Source organism: Equus asinus, chromosome 2 (genome assembly GCF_041296235.1).
Source record: "Equus asinus isolate D_3611 breed Donkey chromosome 2, EquAss-T2T_v2, whole genome shotgun sequence".
In the NCBI taxonomy this organism is placed as follows: Eukaryota; Metazoa; Chordata; class Mammalia; order Perissodactyla; family Equidae; genus Equus; species Equus asinus.
In genome coordinates this window covers 37729876-37748759 of record NC_091791.1, presented here as the reverse complement: position 1 = coordinate 37748759, position 18884 = coordinate 37729876, and the positions used below count along the sequence as shown (strand labels likewise).

The window sequence follows — 18884 nt, the reverse complement described above, 5'->3', positions numbered from 1 at the left end:
AGGGTGTTGGGGTCAGCAGGGAGCTCACCCCGAAATGATCCCCAGGCGCCACCATCCTCTAGGGCATCATTGACATTCATATCCAGCAGGCTAAAGATGAAAGCATGATGGATCCTCCCAGAAGGTTTTCATGGGCCAGGCCTGAAAATGACGCACACTGCCTCTGCTCACACTACATTGGAGAGAACTCAGTCACACAGAGTCGCAGGCTGGATTCAGGAAGCAGATGTTGACATGAAGGTTATTAGGAATCAACACCTGTGAAAGGAGAGGGGGAGGAAACAGAATTGGGCAGAGGGAGGAGTCAGACTGTAACACAGTCCTGACAAAGCAATGGTCAATCCAGTGGGGAACTGTGGAGCAAATATTGACCATGTGAGTTGTCCTCTATTGGGCCACAATGGCCGGGCGTCGCTGTCGTGCCTCACACAGTCGGGTGGCTCCTGGGAGGGTGTGACATTGGGCGAGGCAGCTGTCTGCAGCTCAGACCAACCCTGAAGGAGCCGACAGCCGGAGACTGTCTGCTGACTGTACTTCCTGCCTCTGGGCTGCGAGATCCTTCCTTGAAAGGGCGTCTGGAGGCGCATCTGCACATGGCCACACCTGACTGCGAGGGAGTCTGAAAAATGTGGTCCAGCCGCCTAAGAAGAGGAGAAAGCCGAGCGTGGTGACAGCTTAGCAGCCAGGTAAGATCTCAGCATGTTCCACAAAGTGACGTTACCAAGCATCCTGTACCTGAGAGTTAAATGACACAGCTGACATTTTGATCTCCATTTAGCCACATGTGTTTATTCCATCTGCTAGAACCCAAGGGGAGCGCGGTCAGTGTGGCTTCCATCGCCAGCTTTTATTGCTGAATTGGGCTTCTTTGAGAGCAGGAACAGCCCCAACCGGGGCCCAGCTCATCAGCTCTCGGAGAGATTTATTAAGTCAAAGGGGGAGAGGAGAGTGGCCTCTGAGTTACACAACTGCCTTTGTTTACATGTGGGCCTGTCAGCCTTGACCTCCAAGGCGCTGAGGGCCTCTGATCACTCTCTGGGTCCAAGACAGAAATCTAGAAATCTAGAAATGAATCCCCCACTTTGTACCAAGTGACCTACTTTTTTCTTTTGACTGTCACTTCTGAGGTTCCAGTGGTCAAAGGAAAAGTTGGGAAGCTCTCCGTGCAGGTCACAGCTAAGGACACAGCTGCCAAGCCCTCCTCTTTGACCCCTCACAGGAGAACTTCGGGAAATTTAAGCCAAACACAAGTCCTGACCGGCTGGGGAGGCTGCCGGGGTTAGTCCTGGTCAACCGGAGCCACAGGCAGCCAGGATTGGGCACCACCCAACCTCCCTGAATAGGGAAACTGACAGGCTTTCGAGCTGAGGTGGGTGAGGGGCAGGAGGGTTGCAAAGGAGAGCCCGGTTGGATGGCAAATCTAGGTCCATTCTTCCTCCTCCTGCCACCCCTCAGAGGTGCCCGAAACCTGGTGTTCCCTTTAAGGAGAAAAGGAAACATCAAGAACTGGGGGGACTCTCAGGCCCTAGCCCGCTCAGTGACCTCGAGCAAGCAACATTACGGAGCCTCCATGATGCACCATTAAATGGGGCGAGAATATCAAGTCCACTTCTCTAGTGGCCTTTTAAACCTTGGGTCTATGGACCTCCAGAGTCCATGCACCTCCTCCTGGAGGCCAATGGGCTCTCCATCATTTTTCTTTTTGATTTTGATGACCTAAAATGATTTCCAGCAAGTAGGTTCTGGCTTTTCCCGAGGACCACGTTATGCTGAGTCCTGGGTTAGTTCCCCATCATCTGGAACCACAGATGTGTCATGATTTCAGACATAGCGTTTGTGTTGGGATCCAAGGGAGACCAAATGGCATCTCAGCCCACAAGACAAATGAATGAAGGTGTATTAGTTTCCTGTTGCCACTGGAACAAATTACCACTAACTTGGTGGCTTAACAACACAAATATGTTATCTGACAGTTCTGGAGATCAGAAGTGTGAAATGGCTCTTACTGGGCTAGAATCGAGGTGTGAAAAGGGCTGCATTCCTTCTGGAGGTTCTAGGGGGGACTCTGTTCCGTGCCTCTTCCGGCTTCTAGAGGCACCTGCATTCCTTGGCTCATAACCCCTTCCTTCATCTGCAAAGCCAGCAGGGTAGCGCTCTGACCCTCCCACCGCCCTCTTTCCCTTATGAGGCCCCTGTGATTACACTGGGACCCCCAGGTAGTCCAGGATAATCTGCCCAGCTCAGGATCCGTACTTTAATCACATCTGCAAGTCCCACTTGCCATGTAAGGTAACCTACTCTCAGGTTCCTGGGATTAAGACAAGGACATCTGTGGGGACCACTATTCTGCCTGCCACAGAAAGTTTTCCATTGTCCAAACAGTCCAACTGAAGACACAGTGGATGTAATAATAGAGAATGCTCAGAATGGCAGAGTGAATCCATTTATCCACAGATTTCCTACAACAACGATCATTCTTGTGATGGCTTTTTAATTTAACTATAACTGAAGTATTTGAAAACTAATTCCAGATATTCTCCTTTTCCTAAATACAATGGAAATAATATTGAAAATGAAATAAAACAAGCTTTGTATACTCCTGGTTTCCTTCCTTTTCTAGATTCCCCAATGCATTAAGACCTCTTCTTGTTAAAAGGAGCAAAATAGACCAACATGTGCTAACCTAGACAAATGTCCAAAATACGTGGTTAAGTGTGAAATGCAACCCTGAGAGCAGCATGCCTAGTGTGACCTCATTTCCACAAAATAATAGATTTATGTTTGTCTCTACAAGAAAAACCCCCAAGAATATAAACGAAGCTGTTCACCGTGTTAGTCTGGGGCTGGGGCACCAGAGAGGAGGCAGCAATAGGGTTCCAGAGGTTTTCACTTCCTAAGTCATAATTTCTGTAATGTTTGACTATATTTACATATGTACGTTCTTTATATATATATGTTATTGTATTAGATATATAATGTTATATCTAATAAATAACGTAATATGAAATATATAATAAACTCATATTATTTTTTGTATCCATGAAAAAATAGGGCAGTGCTTATTTGTCCTTGTTTAAAGACTAACGATATCTTCTAAAATATACCTTTTTCCAGAGAATAGCATCAACCAGAACTTCAGGATTCTGCCCAGTCAATGCCAGCCTTAGGCCTCCCTTCTGAGCGCTTCCCATTCCCTCTTTCCGAGTCCTCCCTGGAAGTCTTAGCTCGCCAGCCCCCTGCCATTGTGCTCACAGGAAATGTGGGTCAGGTAATTAGTAACCAGGGGGTGTTTACTTTGGAGAACACTCAGGACACGTGGGCTAAATAGGCCAGTTTCCATTCCTCAGGGCAGAATCCTGGAGCTTTTGCAAAGGGAGGGACACTGAGGTCACTGGAAGCAAGCCCCGCCCCCTCCCCCCCCCCCCCCCCCCCCCCCCCCCCCCCCCGCTTTGTACCCTGAGGCCCAGAGCTAGGTCACCAGCTAGCAAGCAGCAGTGCTGGGACTCAGGCCAGATCTGTGGGATTCCTGAAAGCATATTCTTGCCACTTGACTGCCCCCTGGTCGACTACTGACCATCCCTTCCTGGGATTCCAACCTGGGCTCCGGAGAGCTGGCAGGGCCCAGATGTGCAGTGATGGCTCCACTCATGCCCTGCTTCACCTTGGGCTGGGACACTGTTGACCACAGGGAGAGACTGGAAGCATTTGTCACCTGAACAGTTAGCCCAGAGATGTACATGTCACAAATGCGTCAACAGTTTTATGGGGCTGGTGCTGGTGCTGCTGCAAAGCAGCACCATTCGTGTTAACGCTGCAGTCTTGGCAACTTCTTAGGTAGTCTTTGGCTCCTTAAATGTGGAGTTTTATAACCAAGCCATTCTTTTGAGTGAACTGAATGTGGTATGACTCGTGGACCCCAGAATGGTCTGGCCAGTGAGAATATCATAGCAGATGAGAGGAAGCAGCTTCCAAAAATCACTGGGGGTGCTTACATCACCCACCCAAGCATCAGGTGAGCTGGAAGATTCACATGCAGGAAAGCCTGAGCTCCACCCAGAGGGTCAGGACAGGAGGTCCCAGGATCCAGCAGCATTTGCCGCAGGGTTCACCAGTGGGCAGGAGTCTATGCACAAAGGCAGCCCAGCTGGTAACCAGCCTGGAAATGCTGCCTGATGTTTTCTTACCAGACTCTTTGCTGGTGTTGGTGTGGCCACCATACTCTCCCCCAACCAGGACAGGGCATGGAATGGAACATGGTGGGGACACGTAGCATTGGTGAGCAGGGCACAGCTGCTTCTGGATGACATGCCCAGGGTGTCACCATCTGTGAGCAAAGCCTGATCCGAGGAACCTGCCAAGCTTCATCTCCAAGGAACTCGATTCCCAGTGACACATCGTATGGATCCAGCTACTGCATTGCTCCATCCCTTGAAAGCTGGAAACACATATTTTGTTCTACGAGGGTGAGATGCATAAAAACTGGAGCAGCTACTCAGACTCAGCATTATTTCACAAGGAAAGCATTTCCTCCAGAGCCATCTAGAGTTTTGTTCTCATCAGTCCCAACTTTCAAGGACTCACCAATGGGGGAAGACAAGCAGCTATTCTCTGTGTCAGAGTGGTGGTCCTTCCATCCCAATCAAGAGAGGTCCTAGGAAAAGACACTGCTCTCTCCTCCCCCCCACTCCCCTGCTTATAAGCCTATGTTTGATGAGTGGGGAGAGCTCCATCCCTACGTCTTCCACCTAGAATCCTATTCAGGATAGCAGGTGTTGGAGAGGAGGACGGATGTGAGACCAGATTTTAGACATCAGGAAGCGCTATCTTCCAATGCACGTATTTTGTTCCCTCTGAGTCCTACATTCAAATGCCTGGGGACTATGGAGAAGACATTTTTGCAAAGGTTGATTTGGTGATGGCCAATACTGCTACTGTGGGCAAAATCACAGCCTGGCTGCAAGGGAGCCCGGCGCCCACAGAACTGGAAATCTTCTAAGCTGGGTCAGAACTCAGAGGCCACCTAGGAAGGAACACAGTTATACCATCACGGGCTTTGTACTCAAGATCACAAAGGAGATGGATGATCTTATGGCAAATAAGGCCCCCAGAGCTTTGGAAGTCTTCTCAGGAGAGTAACCATTTTTGCGTGTCAGATTTTCAGATTCACTATCCAGAGTGTGGCAGAAAGCAAAAAAAGGCAGGTGGCCCCAACCACCTTGGCAGTCTCCCTCCCTCCTCCACTCCCAGGAGGGGAATGATTCATCACAGCACCTCCCTTCCCTTCCCAAGGCCTGCAGATTTCCCCGTCTAGGAGAGCGGGCTATGGAAGGAGCTGAAATGGCCAGGGCCCAGGGTAGGAGCAGAGAAGGGGGGTGAGAAGAGAAGGGGGTGCCCTTGGAAACTTGCTCTGCTGGCTCACTTGGGACATCCCAGTGGACTGGTAGAGAGCCCCCTACTGATGGAGCAGTGCTAAAATGAGGCCATTCAGACTATAATTAACAAGACAGGAAACAACAGGTGTTGGAGAGGATGTGGGGAAAAGGGAACTCTCATACACTGCTGGTGGGAGTGCAAACTGGTACAGTCACTATGGAAAACAGTAGGGAGATTCCTCAAAAAATTAAGAATAGATCTACCATACAATCCAGGTATTTCACTGCTGTGTATTTATCCAAAGAACATGAAAACACGAATGCATAAAGATACATGTGTCCCTATGTTCATTGCAGCATTATTCACAATAGCCAAGTCTTGGAAGCAACCTAGATGCCCATGAAGGGACGAATGGATGAAGAAGATGTGGCATATAAATACAATGAAATACTACTCAGTCATAGAAAATGATGAAATCTGGCCATCTGGGACAACATGGATGGACCTTGAGGATATCATGCTAAGTGAAATACATCAGACGGAGAAAGTCAAATACCATATGGTCCCACTCATAAATAGAAGATAAAACAACAAACACATAGAGAGAGATTGGATTGGTGGTTACCAGAAGGGAAGGGGGAGGGAGGAAAGTGAAAGGGGTGATGAGGCACATGTGTGTGGGGATGGATTGTAACTAGTCTTCGGGTGGTGAACGTGATGTAACCTACACAGAAATCAAAATATAATGATGTACACCTGAAATTTATATAACGTTATAAACCAATGTTACCGCAATAAAAAACAAAATGAGGCCATTCAGACTAAGGGGGCGTGCACCCACCTCTTCATCCCATCCACCATCTGAACTTTGAATATATCGCTGTGAGTGTGCAGGAAAGAACTGCGGACTTCGTGGTCTCGTGCGTGGGCGTGGGGCTCATCAACAGAGCCGGGAGAGAGGAGGAGCACTCTGCCCCACTGCTGCGGAGCCCTGCACAGCAGGCAGGAGTCAGAGGCTTGCAGCCAAGCGCAGGAATCAGCTAAGAGAGGGGCTGCTTCCTTTGACACGGGGGTGAGGGACTCAGGGCACTGGCCACCTGAACTTTGTCTTGCAGTTCCCTTGAGGGCTCTTTGTAGAACCTCAGGGCTTCGAAAGCCCTAAGTAGAAAAAGTCACCCATGCAATCCAGCCTCATCAGCGCTGGGAGGAAACCAGGGGGAGGAGGGGACGCCTGCCCCATCGCTGTCACACACCTGGCAGGGCCATGCAGCGCTCCGCTTGGCCCCCCTGGCCATTCAGCTTTTACTGAGCCACTCTTGCTCTTTTCAAGATTTCTTGGAGCTCTGACAGCCAAGTCAAGTTGCCGCAAGGCCTGCGGTTGCATCGTTGCTGCCCTAAACAGTTTTTGAAAGAGTTGGGCACCCCTGGCTCTTCAGTGCAGGGTGGCCCACAGCTGAGGCATGTGATAAGGTTGAAGGCTGCCCTTCCTGTCTCCTTGTGGTCCCCCTTCTGCCTCTACTTGCCGTGCCTGATGCGTCTAAGCAAGCCACTGCCTGGCACTGACGAAACACTGTGTGGACAGAGGAGTGACAGCAGGGATGACGCAATGGTCTTTCTGGCATCTCTGAAAGGGCAATCCAAACAACAAGAATGTGGGAATAGGGGCTGGCCTGTGGCCGAGTGATTAAGTTCGTGGGCTCCACTTCTGCAGCCTGGGGTTTCACCAGTTCAGATCCTGGGTGTGGACCTAGCACTGTTCATCAAGCCATGTTGAGGCGGTGTCCCACATAGCAGAGCTAGAAGGAACTACAACTAGAATACACAACCATGTACTGGGGAGATTTGAGGAGATGAAGAAAAAAAAAGATTGGCAACAGATGTTAGCTCAGGGCCAATCTTAAAAAAAAAAAAAAAAAGGATGTGGGAGTGATGCATGTTTGTAAAGCACTTGAGACTTGACTGTTGGTTGGCATCAGCTTTCAGAGCCTCTTATTTCTCTTAACCCCTCACTGACTTCCCTATTCCTCCCTAAGTCTTTGTCCAGGCATTTAATCTCCAAAGCGCTGGGATCTCCACCCCTCTGCCCTCCACTAATGGGGCCTTTGTCCCAATTCACTACCCTCTGGCTCTAAGATCTCAGGATCCTTCCTGCTAGTCTCAACCCTCAATTTCCACCCAAGAACCCTACAACGAAGCTTCTACAGTCCAGTTCTGGACTGCCTTCTCTGCTCCCTTGCCATGGGGCACAAAAAGTACAGAGATGAAATGAGAACCCCACCCTTGCTAAGCTCACCACCTCCTAAAGAGACGGGATCTACATGCATTAGTCCCTGGGTTCTTAGTGGTGTGTGCTGTAGGAAAGAATCATCAAAGAGCCACGGAATCTCAAGAAGGGAGTGATCATTTCTAAGTGAGTAGATCCAGGATGGCTCAGGGAGCGTCAGGAGGGTAGAAGGATGAAGAGCAGACACTCAGGTCAGGCAGATCAGGTGTAAATCTTCCACTTCCTGCTGTGTGATTTTGTTCCTGTTAACGTCTCTGAGCCAAGCCTCACCTGTAAAGCAGGGATAGTGATACCCATCTCATAGGGCTACTGAAACTTGTTGAAGATTGTGTTCTTGGTGCTTGCCCCCTTGTGGATGCTCAATAGGTATTATTTTTATTTCCATGGAGGAGGAAACAGTGTAAACTCTCTGAGGCCAATGGCTAGAGTGGGTTTTAGGACATGGGCTGTGGAGTCAGAAGACCTGAGTTTGAATCCTAGCAAAGTATGCAGCTTTTCTGAACTTTGGTTTCCGCACCTATAAAATGGGAATGATGCTAGGACCCCAACTCAGAGGTTTGGAACAAGCTTGCAAGACAATTAGCACAGGCCCTGGCATTTAGTAAGCACTTAATACTGGCTACTGTCACAGCTTGTCGGCTCATGCAGCCTGGGCTGACTGGTACATGTCACTCACTGGCCCAAATCCCAAATGGCCTATAGCGGGGACATAGAGTGAGGGTCTCTCAGGGGCCAAAGAGCCAGCCACAACTATGAGGTTCCAATGAGTCCTTTCATCAAGAGACCACTCCACCCAATGTCACAAAGGCTTTGTGGAAACTTCCATTTGCTCAACTAATTTCAATACCCTGCTTGCTGGTCCCACCTCCATCCCATGAATTCCAGTCTGTTTGTCTGAAACTTTCTTCCTTATAGAAGGTTTACAGATTTGACTTTGAAGTAATCAATGGTACCATTCAATAGTCCACCCACTCCTCCATTCAGTCATTCTAATGACGAGTCAGGTCAGACTTTGATCTCAATTCTGAGCTGTTATGATAACACAATAGTAAATAACATCTGTCCAGCATATGCAGCATCTTTGCCAGACACTATCCATTCAATCCTCACAACAACCCATGAGGCCAATGGGGCGAGGATGTCCCAGCAGGTTAAGATTTGGACAACCTTCTCTAGGCTGTCTAAATTGTCATTGCTTTGGGTCAGCAATCTGGAGAGGGAATTATCTTGAAATTTGGTGTGTGTGAGAGCACCCTGCTGTGGGTTGATTTGGGGGTGGCTTGGGGAACTTATAGCCACCCCTGGGGACCAGCAGACCTTCTATATCATCTAACTCAACTTTCTCATTTTACAAATGGAAAAAGTCGAGCCCCAAAGAAGGGAAGTGACTTACCCAAGGTCATGAGATGGTCAGTGCAGGGAACAGAACTCTCGTCTCCCAATTCCCACTTCTGTGATTTTTCCACTACACCACCACACTGCCCAGCACATTTTTGTTTCATAAGTTTTTAATGAAGTTTAAGTAACTAGTACCCAGATCAAGAAACAAAACACTAACAGCATCCTAGAAGCCCCCTCCATAACCCTTGCGGTCACTAGACCCCAAGGATAGCTATTATTCTTATTTCTAACATTTTATGGGATTTTTTTTCTGTTTTTAGAGCTTTACATAAATGGAATTATATTGTATTGTATCTGTATCTTTTTTTTCCTCAATATTGTGTTGTGAGATTCATCCAGGTTGTTGCATGTGATTGTAACACATGGCTTTTCCACTGTTACACAGTCTTCCACTGTGTGAATACACCACAATATTTTTATCCATTCTACTGTGAATAGACATTCAGGTAGTTTCCAGTTTGGCACTATTACAAAAAGTGCTGCTATAAACGTTCTTGTACTTGTCTTTTGGAATTGCTGAGTCATAAGGTATGCACATGTTCAGCTTGAGGACATAGTGCCAAACTGTTTATAAAAGTTAAACCAACCCACCATCTGTGCATCAGCATTCTGCCCCAGCACTATATTAAGGTGAGGAAAACTCAGGCCCTGAAAGGGCAAGTGACTTGCCCCAGGTCACACAGCCAGGAAGTGGTGAAGTTGGACAGGTAGCCTTGCACTTTCTCCTGCCCCCTGGCTCCAGCCCCTGAAACATGAATGCCCGTGTCCCAGCCCGAGGCTCCAGACTCAGCTCCTGTTGTGCCTGACTGACCTTCCTCTCACCCTGCCGGATTCTTTGCACATTTGGCTGTCTCCCTGGTTGTCACAGCACAAAACGGAAGCCTACGTGGTTGATGGGACATGCTTTCATTTCCTTTGGGGAAGCCAGAGCCCCCTAGATGGGGATGAATACAATAGACAGAAGTTAGGGCTGCGGCAGTGCCTGCTCTAGAAAGCAAGGGAAGGGGAGGTGTTTCACAGACTGGGGGGCAAGCAACAGGGATGGTGAAGCAGGAGGGATTAAGTACCCTCCACCCAACAATTTCTCATCACTAAAGTCTCATCTTTATGAAAATGGTCCCGGTGACTTGGTGAGACTTCCCAAAGGTAGATTTTTCTAGAAAGAGTGGCATTTTGTGGCTCTTCCCTTAGCCCAGTTATGTGGTTCTACGGGAAGTGTGGGCTGGGTTTCTTCTATCTGGACCGTGGCGGAACATGGGGGTTTGTGAGGTCAGAAGGGAGGAGATGCCGAGGTGGAAACTGCAGCCTTCTGTTCATTGTGTAGACCTGGGGAAGAATGAGGGGGCAGTCGATTGGCTGCAAAAGGAGGCTGGGGAAGCTGAATAGTGATAACAACAGTTACCATTTACTGGGCATCTTTTCTATGCCAACACTACTGTAAAGGCGATATTCAAATCAACGCCCTATAGGTGAAGAAATCGAGGCCCAGAAAGTCTCAGTTCATCAGAGACTGAGCCCCGAGACCATCACCCAAGAGGTAGAAATTAATATTTTTTTGACCATCTGAAAGGTGCCTAATTAAATAAAATTTAAAAGGTTCATTTCCAGCAGGACTTTTTAGTCTTTAGGATAATAATGTGCATTCATTTCTAAAAGGAAAATCATTTATAAAACTTTTTCCAAACTTTAAGCCCTTTTTATCTCAACAAACACTTATTAATGGCTTCATAAATAACACAGGTGGGAAATGTTGGTCTCATCTTGCCTATCTATTTGCAGCTCTAAAACATCATTTCCTAAGCCAAAAACCAATCATGATTAAGAAGATAAAGGCAGGGATCGCTTCTTGAAAGGAAAAAATAAATCTTAACAAAGATTCAGTAGGAGCGTGAGATCACGTTGGCTGCAGGCTCAACGCCTGGAAGTTTGTTACCCACCTATCAGCAGAAGAAGCCTGAGGGAGTGTGCCAGATTGTATTTTCCAAACACGGCTGCAAAAATCTCTCTTTCTCTTCTCTCCACATTCTCTTCTACAATGCAAGCTTGCCAAGCCACTGTTAGGAGGCAGAGTAGATTTCCCTTTCTCTTGAACCTTGGTGGTCCTGTGACTTCTTTGACCAACAGAATATGGCAGGAAGTAACACTGTGTGACTTGTGGGCCTGAGTCATAAAAAGCGATGCAGCTTCTACCTTGCTCACTGCAATACTCCCAGCCGTGTAAGAAGTCCAGCTACCCTGAGGCTGCCATGCTGTGAGGAAGCCCAAGCCCCATGGGGAGGCCACATGTAGGTGCTCCGGTCAGCAGTCCTGGTCTTCAAGTCATAGAAGCTGAGGCGCCAGCCATGTGAGTGAAGGGTCTTCCAGAGGATTACAGCCCCCACCTGCTGGGACACTCCCAGCCTTGAGTCTTCCCAGCTGAGGTCCCAGATGTTGTGAGGCATCCCCTTCACGTCCTGTCTAAATTCCTGACCCAAAGAATCTGTGAGCATAATAAAAATGGTTGTTATTTTAAGTCACTAAGTTTTGGGGCAGTTTGCTATATACAGTAGTTGTAACTGGAACAGGAAATGGGTACAATATGGGCATGAGTGAATATATTTAAGTTAAGGGTTTAGGTTAGTATCAATCTTCTCTTTTATATCGACTGTTGATTCTCTCTGCATGCTTTTCTGATTGGCATTCAGCCTTTTGATTGAGGATTTGTTTATTCAACAATATATATTAAGATACAGCTATTTGCAGGATCAAAGGGACAAAGTACAGATGCAGTACCATCTCCATGGAGCTTATATTCTATATTCTAAGTGTCCACACTTAGTCAAATGCTAGTACCACACAACTGGAAATACTCAACAAGAAGGAGGGACTCAGGGAGGAGAAAGGCAGAGAAATTCCCTGGTAACCAGGAGATAAATAAAGCTCTGGGCGCTTGAAGCCACGGAGACAGTGAGTCAAATGCCTTGAAGCCGGAAATGATTTTCCAACCAGCTGTGAATTTGAAAATCCCATATGTGGTACAACATTAAGCTGCTATTTTGGAAATTCTTTCATCTTTTTCAGAGGCATCTCAGGAGTCCTTCCTTCCTCTTGAAAGGCAGCCAGTTCTCTGCAGAAATCACTTCATCAGCAGGAACTAAGGCATTTTGCATGCAATTGTGTAATTTTGGAAACGTGGTTTAAAAAACATTCTTTCTTGGGTGCAGAAAGAAACATCGCAGAGCAGCATTTCTGTAAGCACCAGCTGGGCAGCTCTGGATGCACTTTTTATTTCCTTTTTTCCTTTGAAATGGCAGAATCCTGGCACCAGTGTGTAAGCATAATGTGGCATGGTCGATTTCCTTAAAAGAATGATGATTCCACTTCTGAGTTACTGGGATTTTTCCATTATCACCAGTGTCTGTGGCACCAGTATCATCCCCGTAGTTGTTCAATTGCATTTGTAATTATTCATTGAGTATTTACATCAGACACTGTGTCGGGAGTTGGAGATGGAGCAATGAACAAGACAGTCATGGTCCCTGCCTTTACATAACTCACATTCTAGCCGGGACAGCAGACATTAGACAAACAATTGTAAGTATATAAATACTATGAAGGGAGAGGAAGGTGCAGGGTACAAAAAGGGGCCAGGGAAGTCCTCTCTCTGAGCAACACTCAAAGGAGAAGTCAGAGGTAGCCAGATGAAGGGAAGGAGGAGAGCAGAGCTGGTGGAGCAAAAAGCATGACAAGATCTGGCTGCTAGAGAGAACTGCTAGCATTTGAGGAACTGAAGGAAAACCAGTGGATGGACAGGGCACACGGGAGAGCAGCATGAGGGGAGGTGGGGGTGGGCAGGGCTGGACTCAGGCAGAGCCTGTGAGCACCCTGAGGATTTGCTATGTTGTCTAAAGCACAATGGGATACCACTGATGTATTTTAAGCAGGGCAGCCATGTGAGCACATTAGTGTCTTGGAAAGCTCGCTCTGGCTTTAGTGTAAAATGTAAGTTGGAGAGGACAAAGAATGACATCAGAGAGGCCAGATAAAAGGCTACTGTGACACTCCAGGTGAACAACTGTGCCAACCTGGACTAGTACAGTGCAGGGGCGATAGACCATGTAGGAATGCATGTTGGCAAGAGAGAACTCTGACTTTTGTTTAACAGAACACTCTGCTGGGCCTTCTCATTGTAGTAAGAGATCCTAAGGCTTATTCAGAGGCAGAGGAATTAGACCGAGGAAACTAGGTTCCTGGCCTAATCATGTAAGAAGTTGAGGTCTCCACGGGAAATCTCAAAGGAAGGGATGAGGAAGCACAGGAATGGGGAGACATTGCTGCAATGGGAATGGAGAGGGAGCTCAGTAAGATGGCAAGAGCGAGGGTCCCGAGGGGAGGCAAAGACCAGGGAGCAATCTCAGGGGACAGGGGTAGCAGAAGGACATTTAGGAACCAGGAGGTGGTTTTGTGCTGTGTGTTGCTACTGTTGAATGCCTTCTCCACCTGTATCATTCCTGCTTCCAATTTCCCATGAATGCCCTGAGAGCTACACGCAAGTAACATTTTGAGGAAATGAAGGGGAAAAGGCCATGATCCAGGTCTGGTGGGCACTGAAGGAGAAAAGCAAGTGGCCTTGAGAAGTGGATGCTGAGCCTTTACAAAAGCGGGAAATCGGAACAAGAGGTGACTGTGAGTACTATCCGGAGAAAGGCACAGGACTCCAGGGCTTTCCACGGCGTGTGCGAAGGGCGTTTGAAGCATCTGTAGCCAGATACTACAGGTTAAGTAAAATAGTAAAGAAATACTATTTGTAGGCTTTGTTTGGATTCTGATTTGAAAACCAACCATGAAAAGTAATTGAATTTTCCAGCCACAATGACTTCCCTAAGAGAACATGCCTCTCTCGAAGGATCTCCTTCATCTCTCCTCCATCTCCAGGAGAGAAGAGGAAACACAAGAAGTGCCTGGAGCAGAGCCCAATTCCTACTTGATGGATGTGAAATGCCTAGATGCTATCAAATCACCACCTGTAGCCACACACAAATGGTAGTTTTGTGTGCTGGCTGCTCCGCTGTCTCTGGCAGCCTCCAGGAGGAAAAGCAAGACTTACAGAAGAACGTTCCCTCAGATGGAAGCAGCACTAACAGCACCCTGCATCAGCATGAGTGGGAAACCAGCCCAATGCACACATTTTGGATACAAAAAAAAGTAATTGAGACAGAGAACTTTGAATAGGAACTGGACATTAGGGGTATTTAGGAATTACTATGTGATAGTGGCATTGTATATGGGTGGATTGCTGTTGTTTTTTGTTTTAGTCCTTTTCTGTTACAGGCACATAGCAGTATTTATAGGTGAAATAATATGCTGGCAGGGATTTGCCTTTAAAATGTCCAGGAACATAAACATACACACACACACACACACACACACACACACACACACACACACACAGAGAAAAGCCCCAGACCCAGACGACTTCCCAAGACCCTTCTACCAACCCTTTGGGAACAGGTGATTACAATGCTTTTTAAACAGTCCAGAGTCCTGAAGATGTATTCACTCATTTAATCCTCAAACAACCCTATGAGGTGGCAGTAGTTCACTTTACATATGAGGTCACCGAGTCACAGAGACATGGAGAATCTAGCCTAAGGTCACACACGTGGAGGTGGTGGAGACAGATTTGAAACCAGGTAATGCAATCCCAACTCACGTGCCTCTAACCTAGGGCTGCTGTGTGTGGTCCTTGCAAATAGCACCCCCTGGAGAACACAGCACAGCCTTGAAAAACGTTCATGTGGGCCTACCTTTACCACTATGCTATTGGGCCTTTCATAAATGAATAAATGCGTGAATAAACATATGATAAGTGAATGAGTAAATTCTCTTCATTTCTGCTTACTAGGTTCACCCTCAACAGATGGGTTCCCTAAATCCTGCCTTGTTCTCAAGAAGGCTGAATGCAGAGGTATCCATGCCAAGACTGCACTAAGAGAGTTCCAGCAACCTCTTTGCTAACTCTGCTTTACTGCTCGGGAACACATCAATTGTCAAAATTCCGTTAGGAAATGAAGTGATGTTGGCCTGGTTCCTCTCAGCTACCCTGGCTTCCTCCAACTGAGAGGGACAGCAGTCACCCCCTGTCAGAGAGCCTGGCCTGAGATGAAGGAAAGAACTGCCAACACAGTGGGGTGCAGGAGAAGCCAGAGGCCCACCTGCCCCAAATTACCTACCTCCTTGGGCTGCTTCTGTGCTCGGAACTCCTGCCATTGGCTTCTCTTGCCCGGATCAAGGCCCAGTCAGAAACATGAATTTGTGAGCTGAGGGTAAGAGGGCACAGATAACCCTTGGTAACACTTCATGAACACAGCTTCCTTCATCAATGAACTGAGAGAAGTAGGACCAAGAAGAATGGAATCCAGATGGGTGTGACGAGAGGAGAGGGGAATCCCAAAAAAGTCCCAAGTGTGAGCTATTTGTTGAGAGGAATCCGCCTCAGTCTGGTGCCATTTTGGAGGGAGGGATGGCCTGGGAGATGGAACCAGACAGCATGTGGACACCGGGACACCAACAGAAGAGGATGTGGGAGACTGGGAGCTGTGAGAAGAGAGAAGACTGAGAGAGGGTTGTGATAGATGTCTTGGTCTTCACTTTCATGTGTCCAGCACACTCTCCCATGCTCTTTCCTTTGAATTCTTTGGGGAATGCCTCCCCATTTCATAAGGTCCCTGGTGAGGCTGTCAATCAGTGTCTGCCTCTTATCTCAATGAAGTTAGCATCTGGTCCAGGCTAACCAATTAGACTCTTCCTTGAGATTGATACATGGACATTGAGAGATAGACGTCTGCCATGAACATCTTTTTTCTTAATTTTTAAATTTAAATTTTCAAAAAAATTCAAACTTATGGAAAAGTAGCAAGGATAGTACAACAAACTTAGTATGCCCTTCACCTTGAGTAACATTTTACCAAATGTGCTTTATCATTCTCTCTCTCCCCCTTCTCTGCATATTTTAGTCTAATCTATTCTGTGATATTGTAGTATTTTTGTTGTTGAGGTAATTATTACTGCATTTGAGAGTAAGTTGCAGACATCTTGACCTTTTATCCCTATATGCTTTGCATTTATCTCTTAAGAACAAAGATATTCTTTTACATAACCACAATATAAAGATCAAATTCAGGAAATTTAATATTGAAACAATACTGTTACCTAATATACAGTACATTCATTTATAACAATTTATTTCCCATCCAAGGTCTAATCCACAATCCAGGTTGACACATTGCATTTAGTTTTCGTAAATGAAAATGAGAGTTTCTTAATCTCATTTAATTTGAAAAGCTCCTTAGCCTTTCTTTGGCTTTCAGGACATTGGCACTTTTAAAAAATATAGGCCAGGGGCTGGCCTGATGGTGTAGTGGTTAAGTTCGGCACACTCTGCTTCAGTGGCCTGAGTTCATGGGTTTGGATCACAGACACAGACCTACACCATTCATCAAGCCATGCTGTGGTGGCAACCTACATACAAAATAGAGGAAGATGGGCACAGATGTTAGCTCAGGGCTAATCTTCCTCAAGCAAAAAAGAGGAAGATTGGCAACAGGTATTAGCTCAGGCTCAGTCTTCCTCACCAAAAAAAAAGCCAGTTGTTTTGTAGAATATTCCTGATTCAGTTTGTCTGATTGTTTCCTCATGATTAGATTCACTTTGGGCAGGAGTACCAGCAGCTTTCTTGACAATCACATGGGGAGAGTCAGTTGGAGGAGTGAAACCTTATAGAGACAAGATGAGCAGAGAGGTAGAGAAAGAAAACCAACCGTGATGAGCCCCTTGCTCCAGTGTGCCTCAAGCCACCTGTATCTCTGGACCTTCCAGTTACGTAAGCAAATAAATTCCTCTTTTTTGCTTAAATTAATCTGAGTTGGGTTTCCAGCTATTGCGACTCACTCGTATCTTAGCCAATAATCCTGGGCCACATAGTATCCTCAAAGAGCCCTAAGTCAATAGGACCAAATGAAGTCTGACCAGAGAACATATCCCAGGCATCCCACACAAAACCGACCATCTTCCCTAGGAACAAGTCAGACTCCACGCCAGCAGTAACCACTTTCTCTTGTTTCCCTCCTGAGAGCCCCTGCCGCACTCTAAGGAGAAAGCCCTTAACCACTGTGGTCTGTCCAAGACCTGGGGTCACAAAGAAGAATCTGGCTGATCTACAGTCCAGGGATATGGCCTTTCTCTTCTCTCTGCCTCTGCTCCTTCTCCAGGACCTCTCCAAGGGGGCCTCCCCTCTCTTCTCCATTGTCCATCAACTTGTGGCCACCAGATATCGTATCTCCATTGACCATTTCCCTTATTATGTCTCAGTACTACCTCACTATAAGTAGCACAGTTACACAGAAGCTTTAGCCTCTGGAAGAAGAGAGATTGGGTGGGTAAAACCAGCTCTTCTCCAAAGGCACTTGGCTAATCCATCCTCTTTCCTCACCCTGTTGGATCATTTTCCTGCATGAGAATTGTGTGTGAACACCAAATCTGACCATTTCTTCTAAGTTCCTGCTTTTGTCAGTTATATTTGCTATAGTTACCCTTTCTCTATCCACGTATGGAGAGTCTGTTAGTTTGCTAGGGCTCTCACAACAAAATACCACAGACAGCATGGCTTAAACAACAAAAGTTTATTTTCCCACAGTTCTGGAGCTAGAAGTCCAAGATCAAGGCGTCAGATGGTTTAGTTCCTTCTGTGACCTCTCTCCTTTGTTTGCTCATGGCCTCCTTCTCACTGTGTCCTCACATCTTCCCTCTGTACACGTCTAGGCTCAAATTTGCTCTTCTTACAAGGACACCAGTCATATTGATTAGGACCCACCTTGATGGATTCTTTTTAACTTAACCACCACTTTAAAGGCCCTACCTCCAATATAGTCACATTCTGAGGCACTGGAGGTCAGGGCTTCAACACACGAATTTTAGGGGGACACAATTCAGCCCACAACAAAGAAGAATATGTCTTACATTACTTAGGAGTGCATTTAACCTGCATTCAACTTAATCCAACTAATAATTATTTAAGCAATAAAGACATTTTATGATCTCACATAGGAAAAGAAGTATGGAAATATTTTGTTCCCAGAATGGTGCATTGGCTTAAAGATATTACCAAGGATCTAGTGTCTTTTCACCTGTCCCTATGCCACCTTTGGTGTATTGTGGTTTTGTCCTTTCACTTGCCACAAGATGGCTGCCACAGCTCCAGATATTATCATAACATTCTCCCCTTGCAAATTATTGGCCAGAATTGAATCATGTAGCTACTCATAGCTGCAAGGGAGGCTGACAAAGCAAGTATCAGGCAAAGGAGAATGGGCAGTGTGCAGAAAAGACCTAACTTAGCAGGCCTGAGACTGCTATCCTTAGGAAACCCTGCTTACAAAGTTGGCCCTTGGCTGGCATCTAGGAATTTGGATTTTTGGAGGGTTCCCACCATTCCAAGAACTTATAAGAGTGGCTCACTGTGCTGAAACTGTGTGTGCAAGTAATAAAGTTTATGCTGGACACCTGCTTTCCTTCTGGAAGTCTGAAAAGTTAGTATGTGCTAGGCAAAGAGTGTCTATGTGACCAGCCCTCAATAAAATCCCTGGGCACTGAGTCTCTAATGAGCTTCACTGGGAGACAGCATTTCACATGTCTTGTCACAACTCACTGGAGGAATTAGCATGTCCTGTGTGACTCCACTGGGAGACAACTCTTGGAAGCTTGTGCCTGGGTTCTTGTGGACTCTGCCCCATGCACCTTTTCCCTGTGCTGATTTGGCTTTGTAGCCTTTCACTGTAGTTAATCTTAG

At 46.7% G+C, this 18884-nt stretch overlaps 1 pseudogene; it reads left to right on the top strand.

Annotated features, from left to right (window-relative positions):
• Positions 1-3491: 3491 nt before the first annotated feature.
• On the top strand, positions 3492-14468 carry LOC139040494 (small ribosomal subunit protein eS27-like; annotated as a pseudogene).
• Positions 14469-18884: the final 4416 nt, after the last annotated feature.